Genomic DNA, 21,551 nt, shown 5'->3' with positions numbered 1-21,551 from the left:
GAAACCGAGAAGCTAAATGTTCCTTTTTCGTGTGCACACACGGTTTTGCTTGCACATATAATTCTCACTGACTTTAAATGCATACTATTTTATCTCCCGTTGCAACGCATGGGCATATGTGCTAGTATATATCATATGCTGAGGTGGCTGTCCACCGGCCCTTGGGCGGTGGTTCCTGTTCTTCTCCTACATCGTCGTCCATACCGTCGATGTCTTCAGAGTCGAAGTCAAGAACGTCGGTTAAATCATCGATCGTGGCAATGAAGTGGGTGGTGGGTGGACAACAAATTCCTTCGTCGTCTGATTCCCACTCGAGCCGGACATAGTTCAGCAAAGAGTCTCCTGACAAAGAGCGAGATTTTAGCGAGTTCAGCATGTCGCCAAAGGGCGAGTGCTGGAAGATATCCGCAGCGGTGAACTCCATTACCGGAGCCCAACCAGATTCAGCGGGCTCGGGAGTGCGCGGACTGGAACCTACAGCCGGATACGAGTCCGAGGGTCTGGTGTCACAGTCTTCCTTGGGGGTGAAGTCTGTGTTCGGCTCTACCGCCGATGGGTGTGTGGCCTCCGAGGCGGGGTCCATCCACCTGTCCTCGGACGACGCAATCTGCCCCGGATTTAGGTCCGGGGCTCCTGCAGGGGTGGTATCCCGAGCATTGTCTGACAGCAGGTCTAAGCCGTGCTCATCGTGACTATCTGGTGCTCCTGGCGCAGGCCCAAATCCGTTGAAGATGAAGTCTCCGCGGATATCGGTCGTGTAGTTCAGGTTTCCAAACCTGACCTGGTGGCCAGGGGCGTAGCTGTCGATCTGCTCCAGATGGCTAAGCGAATTGGCCCGCAGTGCGAAGCCGCTGAACACGAAGATCTGTCCGGGAAGAAAGGTCTCACCCTAAACCATGTTGTTGATGATTGAAGGAGCCATCGAGCCTCGCAGCGACGACACATAGGAACTCTCAATGAAAGCACCAATGTCGGTGTCAAAACCGGCGGATCTCGGGTAGGGGGTCCCGATCTGTGCGTCTAAGGCTAATGGTAACAGGAGGCAAGGGACACGATGTTTTACCCAGGTTCGGGCCCTCTCGATGGAGGTAAAACCATACTTCCTACTTGATTGATATTGATGATATGAGTGTTACAGGAGTTGACCTACCATGAGATCGTAGAGGCTAAACCCTAGAAGCTAGCCTATGATGATTATGATTCTGTCCCTAAGGACTAAACCCTCCGGTTTATATAGACTCCGGAGAGGGCTAGGGTTTACATGGAGTCGGTTACAAAGAAGGAAATATAATATCCGGATTGCCAAGCTTGTCTTCCACGCAAAGGAGAGTCCCATCCGGAGACGGGACGAAGTCTTGAGTCTTGTATCTTCATGGTCCAATAGTCTGGCCAAAGTTTATAGTTCGGATGTCCGGATACCCCCTAATCCAGGACTCCCTCAAGCGCGGCCTCAATCTACGACCGGGCGGCCAAGGCAGCCCAAACGGGCGTTGTTGCTTCTCAGGTGGCGGCAGCAACATCTGTCTCGGGGATAGCAACTGGCGAGAGCGACACAGTAGCTGTTCGTTCTGCAGCGGCGGCCTTAGCCCTGATGGAGGCCGCCCACGACCATGTCGAGACCGCCCACGCCCAGCTCATGGCGGTCAGCACACAAATCTAACGAAGCTTCTCCGACAACGGTCGGCAACCCACGGTCGAAGTTGGCAATCGCCAAGAGCGTTCGAACAACCGTCCGTTCCTCCACCGCATACCTTGCAATGACGGAGCCCATCCAAGCCCAGATCGTGGCCGCCCACGCCCAGCTCGTGGCAGCCTTTTCAAAAGAGATGGCGGACGCGGATGGCGAGATACTTGCCGAGTATGGTGCGATGGATGCCATGGAGCCCCTTCCCCAGGAGACTGTCGAGCGCGAGCTGGACATGGAGGCGGCGAAGAGATTGACGAGCACCAGCCATAGTACTAGTACTCTTTGTTTTGTTTAATTAAGAGCACCAGTCTTTAATTTGTTGAGTAATGTTTAGGTCAGCTAGCTCTGTTTAATTGCTGAACTTGCTCGACTAAGAAGTGTGGGTGTGTTGTAGTCTCCTTTGTGTACCCAAATTATGCAATGACGTGGATGACCACTATAACCATGGAAATTCGAACCAAAATTTTTGACGTTCAAACTCATCACACACGGGTTAAGCTATTTGAATCGCTTGTGATGTTCACATATCGTACAGAGTTCTGAATAAGGGACCGAGTCTGATGACACTTTGCGCGCCGGTTTTTTCGCTGAAGCGATTCCAAATTTTTGGCTTCCGCAGAAATATCTACCTCCCCGCCCACTCCCCCTTACCAAAATCCACATTTCCCCTATTTCCGCCTTCCTTTCCAAGTTGAAACCTCCACTCCTTGCTTGCAGCGCCGCCTCCTCGCCGACTCCTCGCTGGCGACCCTCCTTCACGCTGCTCGGCCTCGTCTATCCCGACAGGTAATCCACACCCGACCCCCATCCTCCTCCTCCTTCCACATCCCACATGCCCTGACCACCGGTGCGAGTGCAATACCTTCCACCCAAATCACCGACCCCTCCACCAAATAAGCGCCGCCCTAAGCCATGGTGCACGCAGTATAGCCAGGATCTCAAGGAGCATTTGGCAGCAGAGAAGCAAATCGCGGCCGCACGCGCGGATGAGGTTGCGATGGCTGCCATTCCTGCCGACTCCCAGATCTTGGAGGATCACCTTGCCATTTACTAGCTATGGCGGTTAAGCATGCTCGGTTTACCAGTTTCGTGTGCTCCTCCTTCCTTTCCTTCACAAATACTAGTGAATTGTGCTATCTAATTTTACCATGCAATCTGTTTCTCTAGTGTATATGTTCTATATGTCATGCAGTGTGGTCCTCACTTATTATCTGATTTGTTAATTAGTTGTCGTCTTCAGCTAACTGTTTGGTTCAATTCTGCAAATGTGATGTTCAATTCTTCAAGCTGCAATTTTGTATTGTCTTCCATGTGAGAAATAAATCAAATTTATCTTTACAAAATACACGAGAAACAAATACAATTGCTATATTTCCAAATTGTCAAGCATGCTTGGTTTGGTTATATATTGTGCAATGTGGTGCTTAGTTAAAGTTTGGTTCATTTGTGTTGTGGTGTTTAATTAACTGTTTGGTTCAATTCTGCAATGCGATGTTCAATAGTTGTGGGTGCATTCTGTTATTGTATACCATGTGAGGAATAAATTGAATTTCGATGTAGTAAATACATGAGAAACAAATACAATTGCTATATTTCCAAGTTATTAAGCATGCTTTGTTTGGTTAACTATCTGATCTTCTATTAAGAGTATGTTATATTGTGCAATGTGGTGCTCAGTTAATGTTTGGTTCATTTGTTGTGGTGTTTAGTTAACTGCTTGATTCAATTCTGCAATGCGATGTCCAATTGTCGTGGGTAGAATTTTGTATTGTTGTGCATGTGAGGAATAAATCGAATTTGGCTGCACTTAATACATGAGAAACATATACAAGTGCTATATTTCCTAGTTCTTAATCATGCTTGGTTTGGATAAATGGGTTTTCCATGTGGCTTGAATTAATCTGATGAATCTGCAATGTGCTTATTTTTCATCAACATATTTTACTGATAGCATGCGAACCCTTACTTAACCTGATGACTAACTACCTTATATGTGTTGCAGGGAAACAATGGGAAGCACTGAGGTTTACAATCGAGGTTAGCACATGCATGGTCCATTGTCTAAATAGCACACATTATTGTGCAATTGTAGGAACAATTCTAATATTTAGGTTTTTAACAATTTGGTCTTGCACATGTAGGTCCTGCTGTGAGAGGTTTTGACACACTGTTCGACCCTTTTTACATATGCAGAAATGATTTGTCCATGAATATCAATCAAATCAAGAAACTCAGAAAGATTGTTAGGATAAAGAAATTAGCGACAAAAAACAACAAGATCTTTGTCTGCACAATGAAGAAGACATCAGTTCACTACAGATGGTACTAACTATTATACCTTGCCTTTTTTTATTCCTTTGCCCCATTTCCAATATAGAGAAGATACGTATGCACATCCTTGTTTTCAGGCCTTTCCAAAGCAGTTCACTAATGATTACCTCTGAAACCACCTCTATGGTCAGGAGGTGAGGAAGGTTTTCATACAACACCCACGGTTCAATATTGAAGTGTTCCTGAAGAGGACGAAGGATGGTTGGTCACTCATCCACATGCACTGGACTAAAGTTGGAAAGACCTTCAACATGAATGAAGGCTCAATATTCGCCTTCCGCTTCAGCAGTTTTCCAGATGAGATGCATCTGTATATATACCGTCTATGATGCAAATTTGGAAAGGTTCTACATGTTGCATCTGAAACTTGGTGCTAGTGCAGTTGTGTAATGGGGTAGCTGAGTGCTGAAGCTATATCATGTTGTACTCTGATGTATTTCAATTATGAAATTTTTCTTACTTAATATGGAAATGAAATATATTATGTGCTTAGCATGAATGTCAATTAGATTAATAAATGGATTATTAATAATAAGGCAATTTGCCTGCTATGAATTAGCCTGCTAATTGGGTTTTGCTATTGCAAATGGTTATTGAAAAAATACCGTGGGCGATGACCTCAGGCAACACATATAGTTTCTAGGAATAAACCGTGTTGGATCAATGAACAATCACACACGACCTTCTCTTGAAAACTGTTTGCATTAGGCCACCTTGCGCAAACATTTACCACATAAAAACTATGTGTGATGGACAACCTTTGCCACACAGTTTCTTCTTCGGACCATGTGTGATGCATTCAATAACGCAAACGATAAAATTGTTAATATCGTGTGCAATGGCAATGCTATCACAAACGATTAACGGGAAAAATTGTGTGTGATGTACCTTGATGTCTACTATGCAACCTTCTTCTTGTAGACGTTGTTAGGACTCCAAGTGCAGAGGTTTGCAGGACAGTAGCAAATTTCCCTCAAGTGGATGACCTAAGTTTTATCAATCCGTGGGAGGCGTAAGATGAAGATGGTATCTCTCAAACAACCCTTCAACCAAATAACAAAGAGTCTCTTGTGTACCCAATGATACGTCTCCAATGTATCTATAATTTATGAAGCATTCATGCTATTTTATTATCTGTTTTGAATGATTACAGGCTTTATTATACACTTTTATATTACTTTTGGGACTAACCTATTAAGCGGAGGCCCACCCCATATTGCTGTTTTATTGCCTGTTTCAGTATTTCGAAGAAAAGGAATATCAAACGGAGTCCAAACGGATTGAAACCTTCAAGAGCGTGATTTTTGGAAAGGATATGATCCGGGAGACTTGGAGTTCAAGCCAGGGAAGGTTCGAGGAAGCCAGGAGATAGGAGGGCGCGCCCACCCCCCTGGGCGCTCCCCCTGTATCCTGGGCCCCTCGAGGCTCCCCCGACCGACTTCTTTCGCCTATATAAGTCCATGTACCCTAAAAACATCGAAGAAGAAGATAGATCGGGAGTTCCGCTGCTGCAAGCCTCTGTAGCCACCAAAAACCTCTCAGGAGCCCGTTCCGGCACCCTGCCGGAGGGGGGATCCCTCACCAGTGGCCATCTTCATCATCCCGACGCTCTCCATGATGAGGAGGGAGTCGTTCACCCTCGGGGCTGAGGGTGTGTACTAGTCGCTATGTGTTTGATCTCTTTGTCTCTCTCGTGTTCTCTCTATGGCACGATCTTGATATATCACGAGCTTTGCTATTATAGTTGGATCTTATGATGTTTCTCCCCCTCTACTCTCTTGTGATGGATTGAGTTTTCCCTTTGAAGTTGTCTTGTCGGATTGAGTATTTAAGGATTTGAGAACACTTGATGTATGTCTTGCCGTGTTTATCTATGGTGACAACGGGATATCACGTGATCCACTTGACGTATATTTTGGTGATCAATTTGCGGGTTCTGCCCATGAACCTATGCATAGGGGTTGGCACACGTTTTCGTCTTGACTCTCTGGTAGAAACTTTGGGGTACTCTTTGAAGTACTTTGTGTTGGTTGAATAGATGAATCTGAGATTGTGTGATGCATATCGTATAATCATGCCCACGGATACTTGAGGTGAAAATGGAGTATCTAGGTGACATTAGGGTTTTGGTTGATTTGTGTCTTAAGGTGTTATTCTAGTACGAACTCTTGAATAGATTGATCCAAAAGAATAACTTTGAGGTGGTTTCATACCCTACCATAATCTCTTCATTTGTTCTCCGCTATTAGTGGCTTTAGAGTGACTCTTTGTTGCATGTTGAGGGATTGTTATATGAGCTATCTATGTTATTATTGTTGAGAGAACTTGCACTAGTTAAAGTATGAACAATAGGCCTTGTTTCCTATCATTGCAATACCATTTACCCTCAGTTTTATCATTAGTTACCTTGCTGTTTTTATATTTTTAGATAACAAATACCTTTATCTACTATCCATATTGCACTGGTATCACCATCTCTTCGGCGAACTAGTGCACCTATACAATTTACCATTGTATTGGGTGTGTTGGGGACACACGAGACTCTTTGTTATTTGGTTGCAGGGTTGCTTGAGAGAGACCATCTTCATCCTACGCCTCCCACGGATTGATAAACCTTAGGTCATCCACTTGAGGGAAATTTGCTACTGTCCTACAAACATGTGCACTTGCAGGCCCAACAACGTCTACAAGAAGGTTGTGTAGTAGACATCACCCAACACACCCAATACAATGGTAAATTGTATAGGTTCACTATTTCGGCGAAGAGATGGTGACACAAGTGCAATATGGATGGTAGATATAGGTTTTTGTAATATGAAAATATAAAAACAGCCAGGTAGCAAGTAACAAAAGTGAGCGAAAACGGTATTGCAATGCTTCGAAACATGGCCTAGGGTTCATATTTTCACTAGTGCAAGTTCTCTCAACAAGGATAACATAATTATATCATATAACAATCCCTCAATATGCAACAAAGAGTAACTCCAAAGTCACTAATAGCGGAGAACAAATGAAGAGATTATTGTAGGGTACGAAACCACCGCAAATTTATTATTTCTGATCAATCCATTGGGCTATTCCTATAAGTGTCACAAACAACCCTAGAGTTCGTAGTAAAATAACACCTTAAGACACATATCAACCAAAACCCTAATGTCACCTAGATACTCCAATGTCACCACAAGTATCCGCGGATTTGATTATACGATATGCATCACACATTATTAGATTCATCTATTCAAACCAACACAAGGAACTTCAAAGAGTGGCCCGAAGTTTCTACTGGAGAGTCAAGATGAAAACGTGTGCCAACCCTTCATAAGGTCACTGAACCCACAAGTTGATCACCAAAACATACATCAAGTAGATCACGTGAATATCCCATTGTCACCACAAATAAGCACATGCAAGACATACATCAAGTGTTCTCAAATCCTTAAAGACTCAATCCGATAAGATAACTTCAAAGGGAAAACTCAATCCATTACAATAAGGTAGAGGGGGAGAAACATCATAAGATCCAACTATAATAGCAAAGCTCGTGATACATCAAGATCGTGCCATATCAAGAACACGAGAGAGAGAGAGAGAGAGAGAGATCAAACACATAACTACTGGTACATACCCTCAGCCCCGAGGGTGAACTACCCCCTCCTCGTCATGGAGAGCGTTGAGATGATTAAGATGGTGACCGATTATGATTCCCCCCTCCGGCAGGGTGCCGGAACAGGGTCACGATTGGTTTTTCATGGATACAGAGGCTTGCGGCGGTGGAACTCCCGATCTAGGTTTCTTTTCGGGGATTTCTGTATTTATATGAATTTTTGGCGACGGTTACACGTCAGGGGGGTCTCCGAGTCAGCCACGAGGTAAGGGGCATGCCGAGGGGGGTAGGGCGCTTCTGGCCCAACTCTTTTGCTTCGGGGGCTTCTTCTGGTCCATAAAAAATCACCATAAATTTTCAGCTCCTTTGGACTCCATTTGATATTCCTTTTCTATAAAACTCAAAAACAAGGAAAAAAACAGAATCTGGCACTGGGCTCTAGGTTAATAGGTTAGTCCCAAAAATCATATATAATAGCATATAAATGCATACAAAACATCCAAGATGGATAATATAATAGCATGGAACAATCAAAAATTATAGATACGTTGGAGACATATCAAGCATCCACAAGCTTAATTCCTGCTCGTCCTCGAGTAGGGAAATGATAAAAACAAAATTTTTGCTGTGGAATGCTACCTAACATATTTATCAATGTACTTTGTGGCAAGAATATTCATATCCATAAGATTCAAAATAGTAGTTTAATATTGACATAAAACCATAATACTTCAAGCATACTAACAAAGCAATCATGTCTTCTCAAAATAACATGGCCAGAGAAAGCTATCCCTACAAAATCATACAGTCTGGCTATGCTCCATCTTCATCACATAAAATATTTAAATCATGCAAAACCCCAATGACAAGCCAAGCAATTGTTTCATACTTTTGATGTTCTCAAACTTTTTCAATCTTCACGCAATACATGAGCGTGAGCTATGGATATAGCACTAAGGTGGAATATAATATGGTGGTTGTGGAGAAGACAAAAAAGGAGAAGATAGTTTCACATCAACTAGGCGTATCAACGGGCTATGGAGATGCCCATCAATAGATATCAATGTGAGTGAGTAGGGATTGCCATGCAACAGATGCACTAGAGCTATAAGTGTACGAAAGCTCAAAAAGAAACTAAGTGGGTGTGCATCCAACTTGCTTGCTCATGCAGACCTAGGGCATTTTGAGGAAGCCCATCATTGTAATATACAAGCCAAGATCTATAATGAAAAATTCCCACTAGTATATGAAAGTGACAACATAGGAGACTCTCTATCATGAAGATCATGGTGCTACTTTGAAGCACAAGTGTGGTAAAAGGATAGTAGCATTGCCCCTTCTATCTTTTTCCCTCATTTTTTTCATTTGCTTCTTTGGCCTCTTTTTTTATTTGGCTTCTGTGGCCTTTTTTTGATTTCTTCACATGGAATAATGCTCTAATAATGATGATCATCACACTTTTATTTACTTACAACTCAAGAATTACAACTCGATACTTAGAACAAAATATGACTCTATATGAATGCCTCCGGCGGTGTACCGGGATGTGCAATGAATCAAGAATGACATGTATGAAAGAATTATGAAAGGTGGCTTTGCCACAAATACGATGTCAACTACATGATCATGCAAAGCAATATGATAATGATGAAGCGTGTCATAATAAACGGAATGGTGGAAAGTTGCATGGTAATATATCTCGGAATAGCTATGGAAATGCCATAATAGGTAGGTATGGTGGCTGTTTTGAGGAAGGTATATGGTGGGTTGGTGGGTGTAAGGTACCGGCGAAAGTTGCGCGGTACTAGAGAGGCTAGCAATGGTGGAAGGGTGAGAGTGTGTATAATCCATGGACTCAACATTAGTCATAAAGAACTCACATACTTATTGCAAAAATCTATTAGTCATCGAAACAAAGTACTACATGCATGCTCCCAGGGGGATATTGGTAGGAAAATACCATTGCTCGTCCCTGACCGCCACTCATAAGGAAGACAATCAAAAAATATATCATGCTCCAACTTCGTTACATAATGGTTCACCATACGTGCATGCTACGGGACTCACAAACCTTAACACAAGTATTTGTCAAATTCGCAATTACTCCACTAGCATAACTCTAATATCACCATCTTCTTATATCAAAACAATCATAAGGAATCAAACTTCTCATAGTATTCAATGCACTTTATATGAAAGTTTTTGTTATATTCCTCTTGGATGCCTATCATATTAGGACTAAAATCATAACCAAAGCAAATTACCATGCTGTTTAGAGACTCTCAAAATAATATAAATGAAGCATGAGAGTTCATCAATTTCTTCAAAATAAAACCACCGCCATACTCTAAAAGATATAAGTGATGCACTAGAGCAAACGACAAACTACTCCAGAAGATATAAGTGAAGATCAATGAGTAGTCGAATAATTATGTAACTATGTGAAGACTCTCTAACATTTTAGAATTTCAGATCTTGGGATATTATTCAAACAGCAAACAAAACAAAATAAAATAAAATGACGCTCCAAGCAAAACACATATCATGTGGTGAATAAAAATATAGCTCCAAGTAAAGTTACCGATGAACGAAGACGAAAGAGGGGATGCCATCCGGGGCATCCCCAAGCTTAGGCTCTTGGTTGTCCTTGAATATTACGTTGGGGTGCCTTGGGCATCCCCAAGCTTAGGCTCTTGCCACTCCTTATTCCATAGTCCATCGAATTCTTACCCAAAACTTGAAAACTTCACAACACAAAACTCAACATAAAATCTTGTGAGCTCCGTTAGTATAAGAAAATAAACCACTACTTGGGTACTGTTGTGAACTCATTATTTATTTATATTGGTGTAATATCTAATGTATTCCAACTTCTGTATGGTTCATACCCTCCAATACTACTCATAGATTCATCAAAATAAGAAAACAACACATAGAAAATAGAATCTATCAAAAACAGAACAGTCTGTAGTAATCTGTAGCTCTCGAATACTTATTTAACTCCAAAACTTGTGAAAAATTAGGACAACATGAGACATTTGTTTATTAATCTTCTTCAAAAAGAATAAGTACTTTATCACGCTTCTGTTTAAATGAAGAATTGTTTTCCTAAGCGCAAAAGTTTCTGTTTTTCAGCAATATCAAATCAACTATTACCATAAGCCATCCCAAAGGTCTTTGAGGGAGTCCCGGATTAGGGGGTGTCCGGATAGCCGAACTATCACCTTTGGCCGGACTCCTGGACTATGAAGATACAAGATTGAAGACTTTGTCCTGTGTCCGGATGGGACTTTCCTTGGCGTGGAAGGCAAGCTTGGCGATACGGATATGTAGATCTCCTACCATTGTAACCGACTCTGTGTAACCCTAACCCTCTTCGGTGCCTATATAAACCGGAGGGTTTTAGTCCATAGGACGAACAACAATCATACCATAGGCTAGCTTCTAGGGTTTAGCCTCTCTGATCTCGTGGTAGATCTACTCTTGTACTACCCATATCATCAATATTAATCAAGCAGGAGTAGGGTTTTACCTCCATCAAGAGGGCCTGAACCTGGGTAAAAACATCGTGTCCCTTGTCTCCTGATACCATCCGCCTAGACGCACAGTTCGGGACCCCCTACCCGAGATCCGCCGGTTTTGACACCGACAGTCTTACTTGGAACTTTATTGAAACAAAAGCTATAAAACATGATCATTACAGTAGCATAATCATGTGAACACACAAAAACAGTAGATAAGTGGTGTTGAGTTTTCTCCCAACAAGCGTTTTATTTAGTGTCTTTTAGCTAGGCATGATGATTTTAATGATGCTCACATAAAAGATAAGAATTGAAACATAATAGGAGCATCATGAAGCATATGACTAGCATATTTAAGTCTGACCCACTTCCTATGCATAGGTATTTTGTGAGCAAACAACTTATGGGAACAAGAATCAACTAGCATAGGAAGGTAAAACAAGCATAACTTCAAGACTTTAAACACATAGAGAGGAACTTGATATTATTGCAATTCCTACAAGCATATGTTCCTCCCTCGTAGTAATTTTTAGTAGCATCATGAATGAATTCAACAATATAACCATCACATAAAACATTATTCTCATGATGCACAAGCATATAAATTTTACTACTCTCCACATAAGAAAAATTCTTCTCATTCAGAATAGTGGGAGAAAACTCAACAAAATAACTATCATGTGAGGCATAATCCAATTGAAAATTAAAATCAAGATGACAAGTTTCATGGTTATCATTATTCTTTATAGCATACATGTCATCACAATAATCATCATAGATAGCAACTTTGTTCTCATAATCAATTGGAACCTCTTCCAAAATAGTGGATTCATCACTAAATAAAGTCATGACCTCTCCAAATCCACTTTCATCAATATAATCATCATAAATAGGAGGCATGCTTTCATCATAATAAATTTTCTTATCAACACTTGGGGGACAAAAAATTTCATCTTCATTAAACATAACATCCCCAAGCGTGGGACAAACATTAATTGCAGCAAATAAATTCTCAAACATGCCACTCTCATCAAACATAGCATCCCCAAGCTTGGGCCTTTGCATATCATAAGCATAATCACTATCATCATTAATAGTATGGATAGCACCAATAGTATAGCAATTATCATCATCACAATGAGTAATAGGAGCAACATCATTTGGGAGGGATACCTTTTTACCTTTACTTCTCCGTCTTTTCTTTTTCTTCTTTGCATCATGTGTGGGTTTAATCCTCTTTTTGGAGCTCCTTATTAATGAGATTGGTTGAATAGAAAGCTCCTACTCGTTACCTGATTCATCATAAGAAAGAATAGTAGGATATTGGGAAATCTCTTCCCTTTCATTAGTATTCTCTTCGTCTTCTATTTTTTTCTCTTTATGTAATTGACAGTATAAGGATTTTCAATGCAATTCACCGCACAATACATATAAATTTCCTCGAGATCAAAATCAAGAACTTTATCAAGGAAAAATTCTGGAATATCCTTAGTTATACGTTTAATTTCTTCATAACCCAAAAGCAAACTAAATTCATTATGATGCGTAAGGGAAATCAAGTCATCACAATTTTTGGACACAGTTCAATCACGAAACAATTTGCATTAGAGATTTAAATGATCATGTTCATTGCAAAGTTCACATGGATGGCAAAGAAATTTTAAATTTTCAGCACAAGCATCTAGCCTCTCTTGCATCCATTTAGTTTCTAAATACTTATGCCTCTTGCAAAATCTATCTACCCTATTTGGTGTGTACTTGCAAACTCTGTGCACTCCACAGAAGTTGACATGCTTATAAGAGACTTTTTTTATCATGACTAGTGCAATCATCATTAGTACTATGGATATTCAAAGAGTTCATGCTAACAACATTGCAATCATGCTCGTCACTCAAAGATTGTGTGCCAAACATTTTATTGCATTCTTCTTCTAACACTTTGGCACAATTATCAGAATCCTTATTTTCACAAAAGACATTAAAAAGATGAAGCATACGAGGCCACCTCAATTCCATTTTTTGTAGTTTTATTTTATAGACTAAACTAGTGATAAAACAAGAAACTAAAAGATTCGATTGCAAGATCTAAAGATATACCTTCAAGCACTAACCTCCCCGGCAGCGGCGCCAGAAAAGAGCTTAGTTGACGGGGTGTTAGTGCCGCTTACCTAGCCTCCCCGGCAATGGCGCCAGAAAAGAGCTTGATGTCTACTACGCAACCTTCTTCTTGTAGACGTTGTTGGGCCTCCAAGTGCAGAGGTTTGTAGGACAGTATCAAATTTCCCTCAAGTGGGTGACCTAAGGTTTATCAATCTGTGAGAGGGGTAGGATGAAGATGGTCTCTCTCAAACAACCCTGCAACCAAATAATAAAGAGTCTCTTGTGTCCCCAACACACCCAATACAATGGTAAATTGTATAGGTGCACTAGTTCGGCGAAGAGATGGTGACACAAGTGCAATATGGATGGTAGATATAGGTTTTTGTAATCTGAAAATATAAAAACAGCAAGGTAGCAAGTAACAAAAGTAAGCGAAAACGGTATTGCAATGCTTCAAAGCAAGGCCTAGGGTTCATACTTTCACTAGTGCAAGTTCTCTCAACAAGGATAAGATAATTAGATCATATAACAATCCCTCAACGTGTAACAAAGAGTCACTCCAAAATCACTAATAGCGGAGAACAAACAAAGAGATTATTGTAGGGTATGAAACCACCTCAAAGTTATTCTTTCCGATCAATCCATTGGGCTATTCCTATAAGTGTCACAAACAACCCTAGAGTTCGTAGTAAATAACACCTTAAGACACATATCAACCAAAACCCTAATGTCACCTAGATACTCCAATGTCACCACAAGTATCCGCGAGTTTGATTATACGATATGCATCACACAATCTCAGATTCATCTATTCAAACCAACACAAAGAACTTCAAAGAGTGCCTCGAAGTTTCTACCAGAGAGTCAAGACGAAAACGTGTGCCAACCCCTATACATAAGTTCACAAGGTCACTGAACCCGCAAGTTGATCGCCAAAACATACGTCAAGTAGATCACGTGAATATCCCATTGTCACCATAGATAAGCACATGCGAGACATACATCAGGTGTTCTCAAATCCTTAAAGACTCGATCCGATAAGATAACTTCAAAGGTAAAACTCAATCTATTACAAGAAGGTAGAGGGGGAGAAACATCATAAGATCCAACTATAATAGCAAAGCTCGCGATACATCAAGATCGTGCCATATCAAGAACACGAGAGAGAGTGATCAAACACATAGCTACTGGTACATACCCTTAGCCTTGAGGGTGAACTACTGCCTCCTCGTCATGGAGAGCGCCGGGATGATGAAGATGGCCACCGGTTATGATTCTCCCGTCCGTCAGGGTGCTAGAATAGGATCCTGATTGGTTTTTCATGGCTACAGAGGCTTGAGGCGGCAGAACTCCCGATCTAGGTTTCTGTTCAGGGGTTTTTGTATTTATAGGAATTTTTGGCGTTGGTTTCACGTCGAGGGGGGGGGGTCTCCGAGTCAGCCAGGAGGTAGGGGGCGCGCCCAGGGGGGTAGGGTGCGCCCTCCACCCTCGTGGATGACTCGGGACTCTTCTGGCCCAACTCTTTTGCTTCAGGGGCTTCTTCTGGTCCATAAAAAATCACCATAAATTTTCAGCTCGTTTGGACTCCGTTTGATATTCCTTTTCTGTAAAACTCAAAAACAAGGAAAAAACTGGCACTGGGCTCTAGGTTAATAGGTTAGTCTCAAAAATCATATAAAATAGCATATAAATGCATATAAAACATCCAAGATGGATAATATAATAGCATGGAACAATCAAAAGTTATAGATATGTTGGAGACGTATCATACCTGTGAACGGAAACGTTTTCGTTGGAGCGACTGTGTGGGATGTACATACGAATGGAAACGTTTAGTGGGGACTCACTGTGTGGGATGTACTTGTGACCGGAAACAATTCCGCCTGTATAATTGTATTTTTTTGCTCTACTGTACATATTTCCGTATTTGAGCGCTCGCCAGTTGCACGCGAACTCATTCTGCCGAGCGTGTGTGCCAGGATGGCATATCCCCGACGGTTTATGGGTCATGTGGGAAGGACCCCCTACCGCCATCACTCACTAGGCGATGGTTCCAAATGCCATCGCGTAAAGGCGTTAAAAACCGTTTGTATAGCACCGATGCGTACTAGTGATTTGTCACTCCGAGTATCGGAGAGGTATCTCTGGGCCCTCTCGGTAATGCACATCATAATAAGCCTTGAAAGCAATGTGACTAATGAGTTTGTTGCGGGATAGTGCATTACGGAACGAGTAAAGAGACTTGCCGGTAACGAGATTGAACTAGGTATGAAGATACCGACGATCAAATCTCAGGCAAGTAACATACCGATGACAAAGGGAATAACGTATGTTGTCATTACAGTTTGGCCGATAAAGATCTTTGTATAATATGAGCATCCAAGTTCCGCTGTTGGTTATTGACCGGAGAGGTGTCTCGGTCATGTCTACATAGTTCCCGAACCCGTAGGGTTCGCATGCTTAATGTTTGATGACGATTTTGCATTATATGAGTTATGTGATTTGGTGACTGAATGTTGTTCGGACTTTAGACTGAGATCACGGACATGACGAGGAGTCTCGAAATGGTCGAGAGGTAAAGATTCATATATAGGATAGTATTCGGACACCGGAAGTGTTCCGGGGGTATCGGGTACATATCGGGTCACCGGAAGGGGTTCCGGACAACTCCCGACAAACTATATGGGCCTAATGGGCCAAGAGAGGGACAGACCAGCCCCTAAGGGGCTGGTGCGCCCCCTATATGCCAAAATAAGGGAGAAAGGAAAGGAGGAAGGGAGAAGGAAAGGGGAGGATTCGGCCTCCCCCTTTCCTTCCCCTCCCCCTCTCTTTCCTTCCCCTCCGACACTTATGGAAGGGGGGAGGCCGACTTGTAGGAGGTGCCCATGTAGGATTACTCCTACTTGGGGCACCCCTTGCTTCCCCTCTCCCTCTCCCACCTATATGTGGGGGGCACCGCTACAACACATAACATTGATTCCTAGCCGTGTGCAGCGCCCCCTCCATAGTTTACGCCTTCGGTCATATTGTCGTAGTGCTTAGGCGAAGCCCTGCGCGGATCACTTCACCATCACCATCACCACGCAGTCGTGCTGACGAAACTCTCCCTCGACACTTTGCTGGATCAAGATTTTGAGGGACGTGATCGAGCTGAATGTGTGCAGAACTCGGAGGTGCCGTATGTTCGGTGCTTGATCGGTCGGAATGAGAAGAAGTTCGACTACATCAACCGCGTTGTCAACGCTTCCGCTTTCGGTCTACAAGGGTACATGGACACACTCTCCCCCTCTCGTTGCTATGCATCTCCTAGATAGATCTTGCGTGAGCGTAGGAAAACTTTCAAATTGCATGCTACGTTCCCCGACAGTGGCATCCGAGCCAGGTCTATTTGTAGATGATATGCACGAGTACACCACAAAGAGTTGTGGTCGGTGATCGTCATACTGCTTACCACCAATGTCTTATTTTGATTCGGCTGTATTGTTGGATGAAGCGGCCCGGACCAACCTTACATGACCACGTTCATGAGACTGGTTCCACCAACAGACATGCAACTAGTTTTGCATAAAGGTGGTTGGAGGGTGTCTGTTTCTCCAACTTTAGTTGACTCGAATTTGACTGCGGCCAGTCCTTGTTGAAGATTAAAACATCAAACTTGATAAATCACTGTTGTGGTTTTGATGCGTAGGTAAGAACGGTTCTTACTAGAAGCCCGTAGCAGCCACATAGAACTTGCAACAACAAAGTAGAGGACGTCTAACTTGTTTTTGCAGGGCATATTGTGATGTGATATGGTCAACACATGATGTGATATACGTTATTGTATGAGATGATCATGTTTTGTAAAAGTTATCGGCAACTGGCAGGAGCCTTATGGTTTTTGCTTTACTGTATGAAATGCAAACTCCATGTAATTGCTTTACTTTATCATGATGCGTTAGCGATAGTTGTAGAATCAATAGTTGGCGAGACGACAACGATGCTACAATGGAGATCAAGTTGTCAAGCCGGTGACGATGGAAATCATGACGGTGCTTTGGAGATGGAGATCAAAGACACAAGATGATGATGGCCATATCATGTCACATATTTTGATTGCATGTGATGTTTATCGTTTATGCATCTTATTTTGCTTAGTACGGCGGTAGCATTATAAGATGATCCCTCACTAAAATTTCAAGGTATAAGTGTTCTCCCTGAGTATGCACCGTTGCGACAGTTCGTCGTGCTGAGACACCACGTGATGATCAGGTGTGATAAGATCTACGTTCATACACAATGGGTGCAAGACAGTTTTGCACATGCGGAATACTCGGGTTAAACTTGACAAGCCTAGCATGTACAGACATGGCCTTGGAACACTGGAGACCGAAAGGTCGAACGTGAATCATATAGTAGATATGATCAACATAGAGATGTTCACCATTGAAAACTACTCCATCTCACGTGATGATCAGACATGGTTTAGTTGATTTGGATCACGTGATCATTTAGATGACTCGAGGGATGTCTATCTAAGTGGGATTTCTTAAGTAATATGATCAATTGAACTTAATTTATCATGAACTTTGTCCAGATAGTTTTTTCATTTTAATGCGTTCCTAGAGAAAGCTAAGTTGAAAGATGATGGTAGCAACTACATGGACTGGGTCCATAACTTGAGGGTTATCCCCATTGCCGCATAGAAGAATTATGTCCTTGATGCACCGCTAGGTGATAAGCCCCCTCTCGCTAATGTAGATGCTTTGAACGTCTCGCAGACGCGGTCTGATGACTACTCTATAGTTCAGTGTGCCATGCTCTACGACTTAGAATCGGGACTTCAAAGACGTTTTTAACGTCATGGACCATATGAGATGTTCCAGGAAGAAGTTAATATTTCAAGCAAATGCCTGAGTTGAGAGATATGAAGTCCCCAACAAGTTCTATAGTTGCAAGATGGAGGAGAACAGTTCTGTCAGTGAACACATACTCAGAATGTCTGGGTATCATAACCACTTGACTCAGGTGGGAGTTAATCTTCCAGATGATAGTGTTATTGACAGAGTTCTTCAATCATTGCCACCAAGCTACAATGGCTTCGTGATGAACTAGAATATGCAAGGGATGGATAGGACAATTCCCGAGCGCTTTGCTATGCTCAAAGCTGCGGAGATAGAAATGAGGAAAGAGCATCAAGTGTTGATGGTTAACAAGACCACTAGTTTGAAGAAAAAGGGCAAGGGAAAGAAGGGTAACTTCAAGAAGAATGGCAAGCAAGTTTTCACTCCTGGGAAGAAGCCCAAGTCTGGACCCAATCCTGAAATTGAGTTCTTCTACTGCAAAGGGACTGGTCACTAGAAGCGGAACTGCCCCAAGTATTTCGTGGATAAGAAGGATGGCAAAGTGAACGAAGGTATATTTTATATACATGTTATTGATGTGTACCTTACTAATGCTCATAGTAGCGCCTGGGTACTTGATACTGGTTTTGTTGCTCATATTAGCAACTTGAAATAGTGGCTATGGATTAAACGAAGATTGGCTATGGACAAGGTGACAATGCGCGTCAAGAATGTTTCCAAGGTCAATGTGATCGCCATCGGCACGCTACCTCTACATCTACCTCCAGGATTAGTTTTAGACCCGAATAATTGTTATTTGGTGCTAGCGTTGAGCATGAACATTATATCTGGATCTTGTTTGATGCGAGATGGGTATTCATTTAAATTAGAGAATAATGGTTGTTCTATTTATATGAGTAATATCTTTTATGGTCATGCACCCTTGAAGAGTGATCTATTTTTGTTGAATCTCAATCGTGGTGATACACATATTCATAATATTGATGCCAAAAGATGCAAAGTTGATAATGATAGTGCAACATATTTGTGGCACTGCAGTTTAGGTCATATTGGTGTAAAGAGCATGAAGAAACTCCATGAAGATGCTATTTTGGAATCACTTGATTATGAATCATTTGATGCTTGCGAACCATGCCTCATGGGAAAGATGACTAAGACTCCGTTCTCCGAAACAATGGAGCGAGCCACTGACTTATTGGAAATAATACATACTGATGTATACCAGAGTAGTACGGTAATCCTGATCTAGAAGTCATGTAACTAGACCATGATGAACCTACGAACTATGAGGAAAAAGTGATGATGAGCCCAGATTCCGCAAAGTGGCGCGAGGCCATGAAATCTGAGATAGCATCCATGTATGAGAACAAAGTATGGACTTTGGTTGACTTGCCCAATGATCGGCAAGCCATAGAGAATAAACGGATCTTCAAGACGAAGACTGACACTGATCGTAATGTTACTATTTACAAAGCTCGACTTGTCGCAAAAGGTTTTTGACAAGTTCAAGGAGTTGACTATGATGACTTTATCACCCGTAGCGATGCTTAAGTCTGTCCGAATCACGTTAGCAATTGCCGCATTTTATGATTATAAAATCTGGCAAATGGACGTCAAAACTGCATTCCTTAATAAATTTCTCAAAGAAGAGTTGTATATGATGCAAACAGAAGGTTTTGTCGATCCTAAAGGTGCTAACAAAATGTGCAAGCTCCAACGATCCATTTATGGACTGGTGCAAGCATCTTGGACTTGGAATATACGCTTTGATAGTGTGATCAAAGCATATGGTTTTATACAGACTTTTGGAGAAGCCTGTATTTACAAGAAAGTGAGTGGGAGCTCTGTAGCATTTCTAATATTATATGTGGATGACATATTGTTGACTGGAAATCATATAGAATTTTTGGATAGCATAAAAGGATACTTGAATAAAAGTTTTTCAATGAAAGACAATACAAAAAAAATACACTCCCGTGATGGTACGTGTTTGTCACAGTAGGTCGTGTTTTCTGTCATGTATGTACATCCATGACGATTTTATGACAGAATCAAGATAGTCATGCCTGTGCTGTCGTAGAAGTGTTCCATGACATTACCAAAATTATCATCACGGAAGTGTCCACTTCCATGACGATAAATCGCGCGTCACAGAAGTGCTTTCGTCAAGGGTGACCGGCACATGGCATCCACCGTATTGGAACGCCGTTAAGCTATCAGGTTTGGTTTTGGATCCGATAACCTGTTAACAGCCCCAACCAATGGGGATTTTCCACGTGTAAAATCATCATTGGCTGGAGGAAACACGTGTCGGCTCATCGCTCGGACAGATGTCATCCACTCATTGGACAGAAGGCGCCTATGATATGTCGACACTTGGCACGACCCAACAGAGGCCCATTCCTGTGAAAAGGCCGGCCCGTTTGACTTGGTCAAAATGAGGCAGGCTGGCCCATGGAAAGCCTGTTAACGGTCTGTTCACATATAGCCCATTTATAGCCCGCTAACCCAAGGCCCGTTATGCCCTATTCGAATTAGGCCCAGTAGCATCATCTGGGCCATCTAATATGATTCCAGCCCGTTTTCACTTCTGGCCCATGTATGGCCCATGATGTCTTTTGGCCCATATGAGGCCCTATGTAACTCTTGTCCTATTAACGGCCCGTGGTGAAACTGGCTCGTAATGAACAGTGTATCGCTTTACACCCATTAACGGCTCGTGGTGAAACTCGCCCGTAAAGAACAGTGTATCACTTTATACCCATTAATGGCCCGTTATTCCGTTGGGCCGTTTCCAGCCCATGTTATCTTTCGGCCTTCTCAGAGCTCATTTATTCTTGGGCTCATTTCCAGCATTCGTTTACTTACGGCCCGTTACTGCCATTTTCTGCTTGTGGGCCAAATTCAGCCCGTGGTTACAGTCGGCCCGTTTGTGGTCCGTTAATACGTTGGGCCATTTTCATAGCGTCATCAAGTACGTCCTATTAATGATGGCCCGTTATGGTCAGCCCATGAACGGACGATTCCAACTCTAGCCCGTTTACGGCCAGAATGCGGTCTGTTTGGCCCATGTTCGGCCAATCGATCATACGGCCCGTATAAGGCCCATTGATGATACGGCCCATAGAAGGCCCATTGTTTCTACGACTCGTAGAAGGCCCATTGTTTCTACGGCCCGTAGAAGGCCCACTATTTCTACGGCCTGTAGAAGGCCCACTGTTTCTACGACCCATAGAAGGCCCACTGTTTCTACGGCCCGTAGGAGGCCCAGTGTCACTACATTAAATATTAGCCCATGGTTTTATTGTGGCCTAGTTTTAAAAAATAGGTTATTGCAGCCACTAGCAAACTGCGGAAAAAGAACTGCATTGACTACAAGCAAACAAATAAACAAGATAACAAGGAAATAAATAAGCAAGCAACTTACGCTAGGCTATCACGGCTATTACACATATTACATCCAC

This window comes from Triticum dicoccoides, chromosome 6B, assembly GCF_002162155.2.
Source record: "Triticum dicoccoides isolate Atlit2015 ecotype Zavitan chromosome 6B, WEW_v2.0, whole genome shotgun sequence".
Lineage (NCBI taxonomy): Eukaryota > Viridiplantae > Streptophyta > Magnoliopsida > Poales > Poaceae > Triticum > Triticum dicoccoides.
This window is presented reverse-complemented; position numbering follows the sequence as displayed.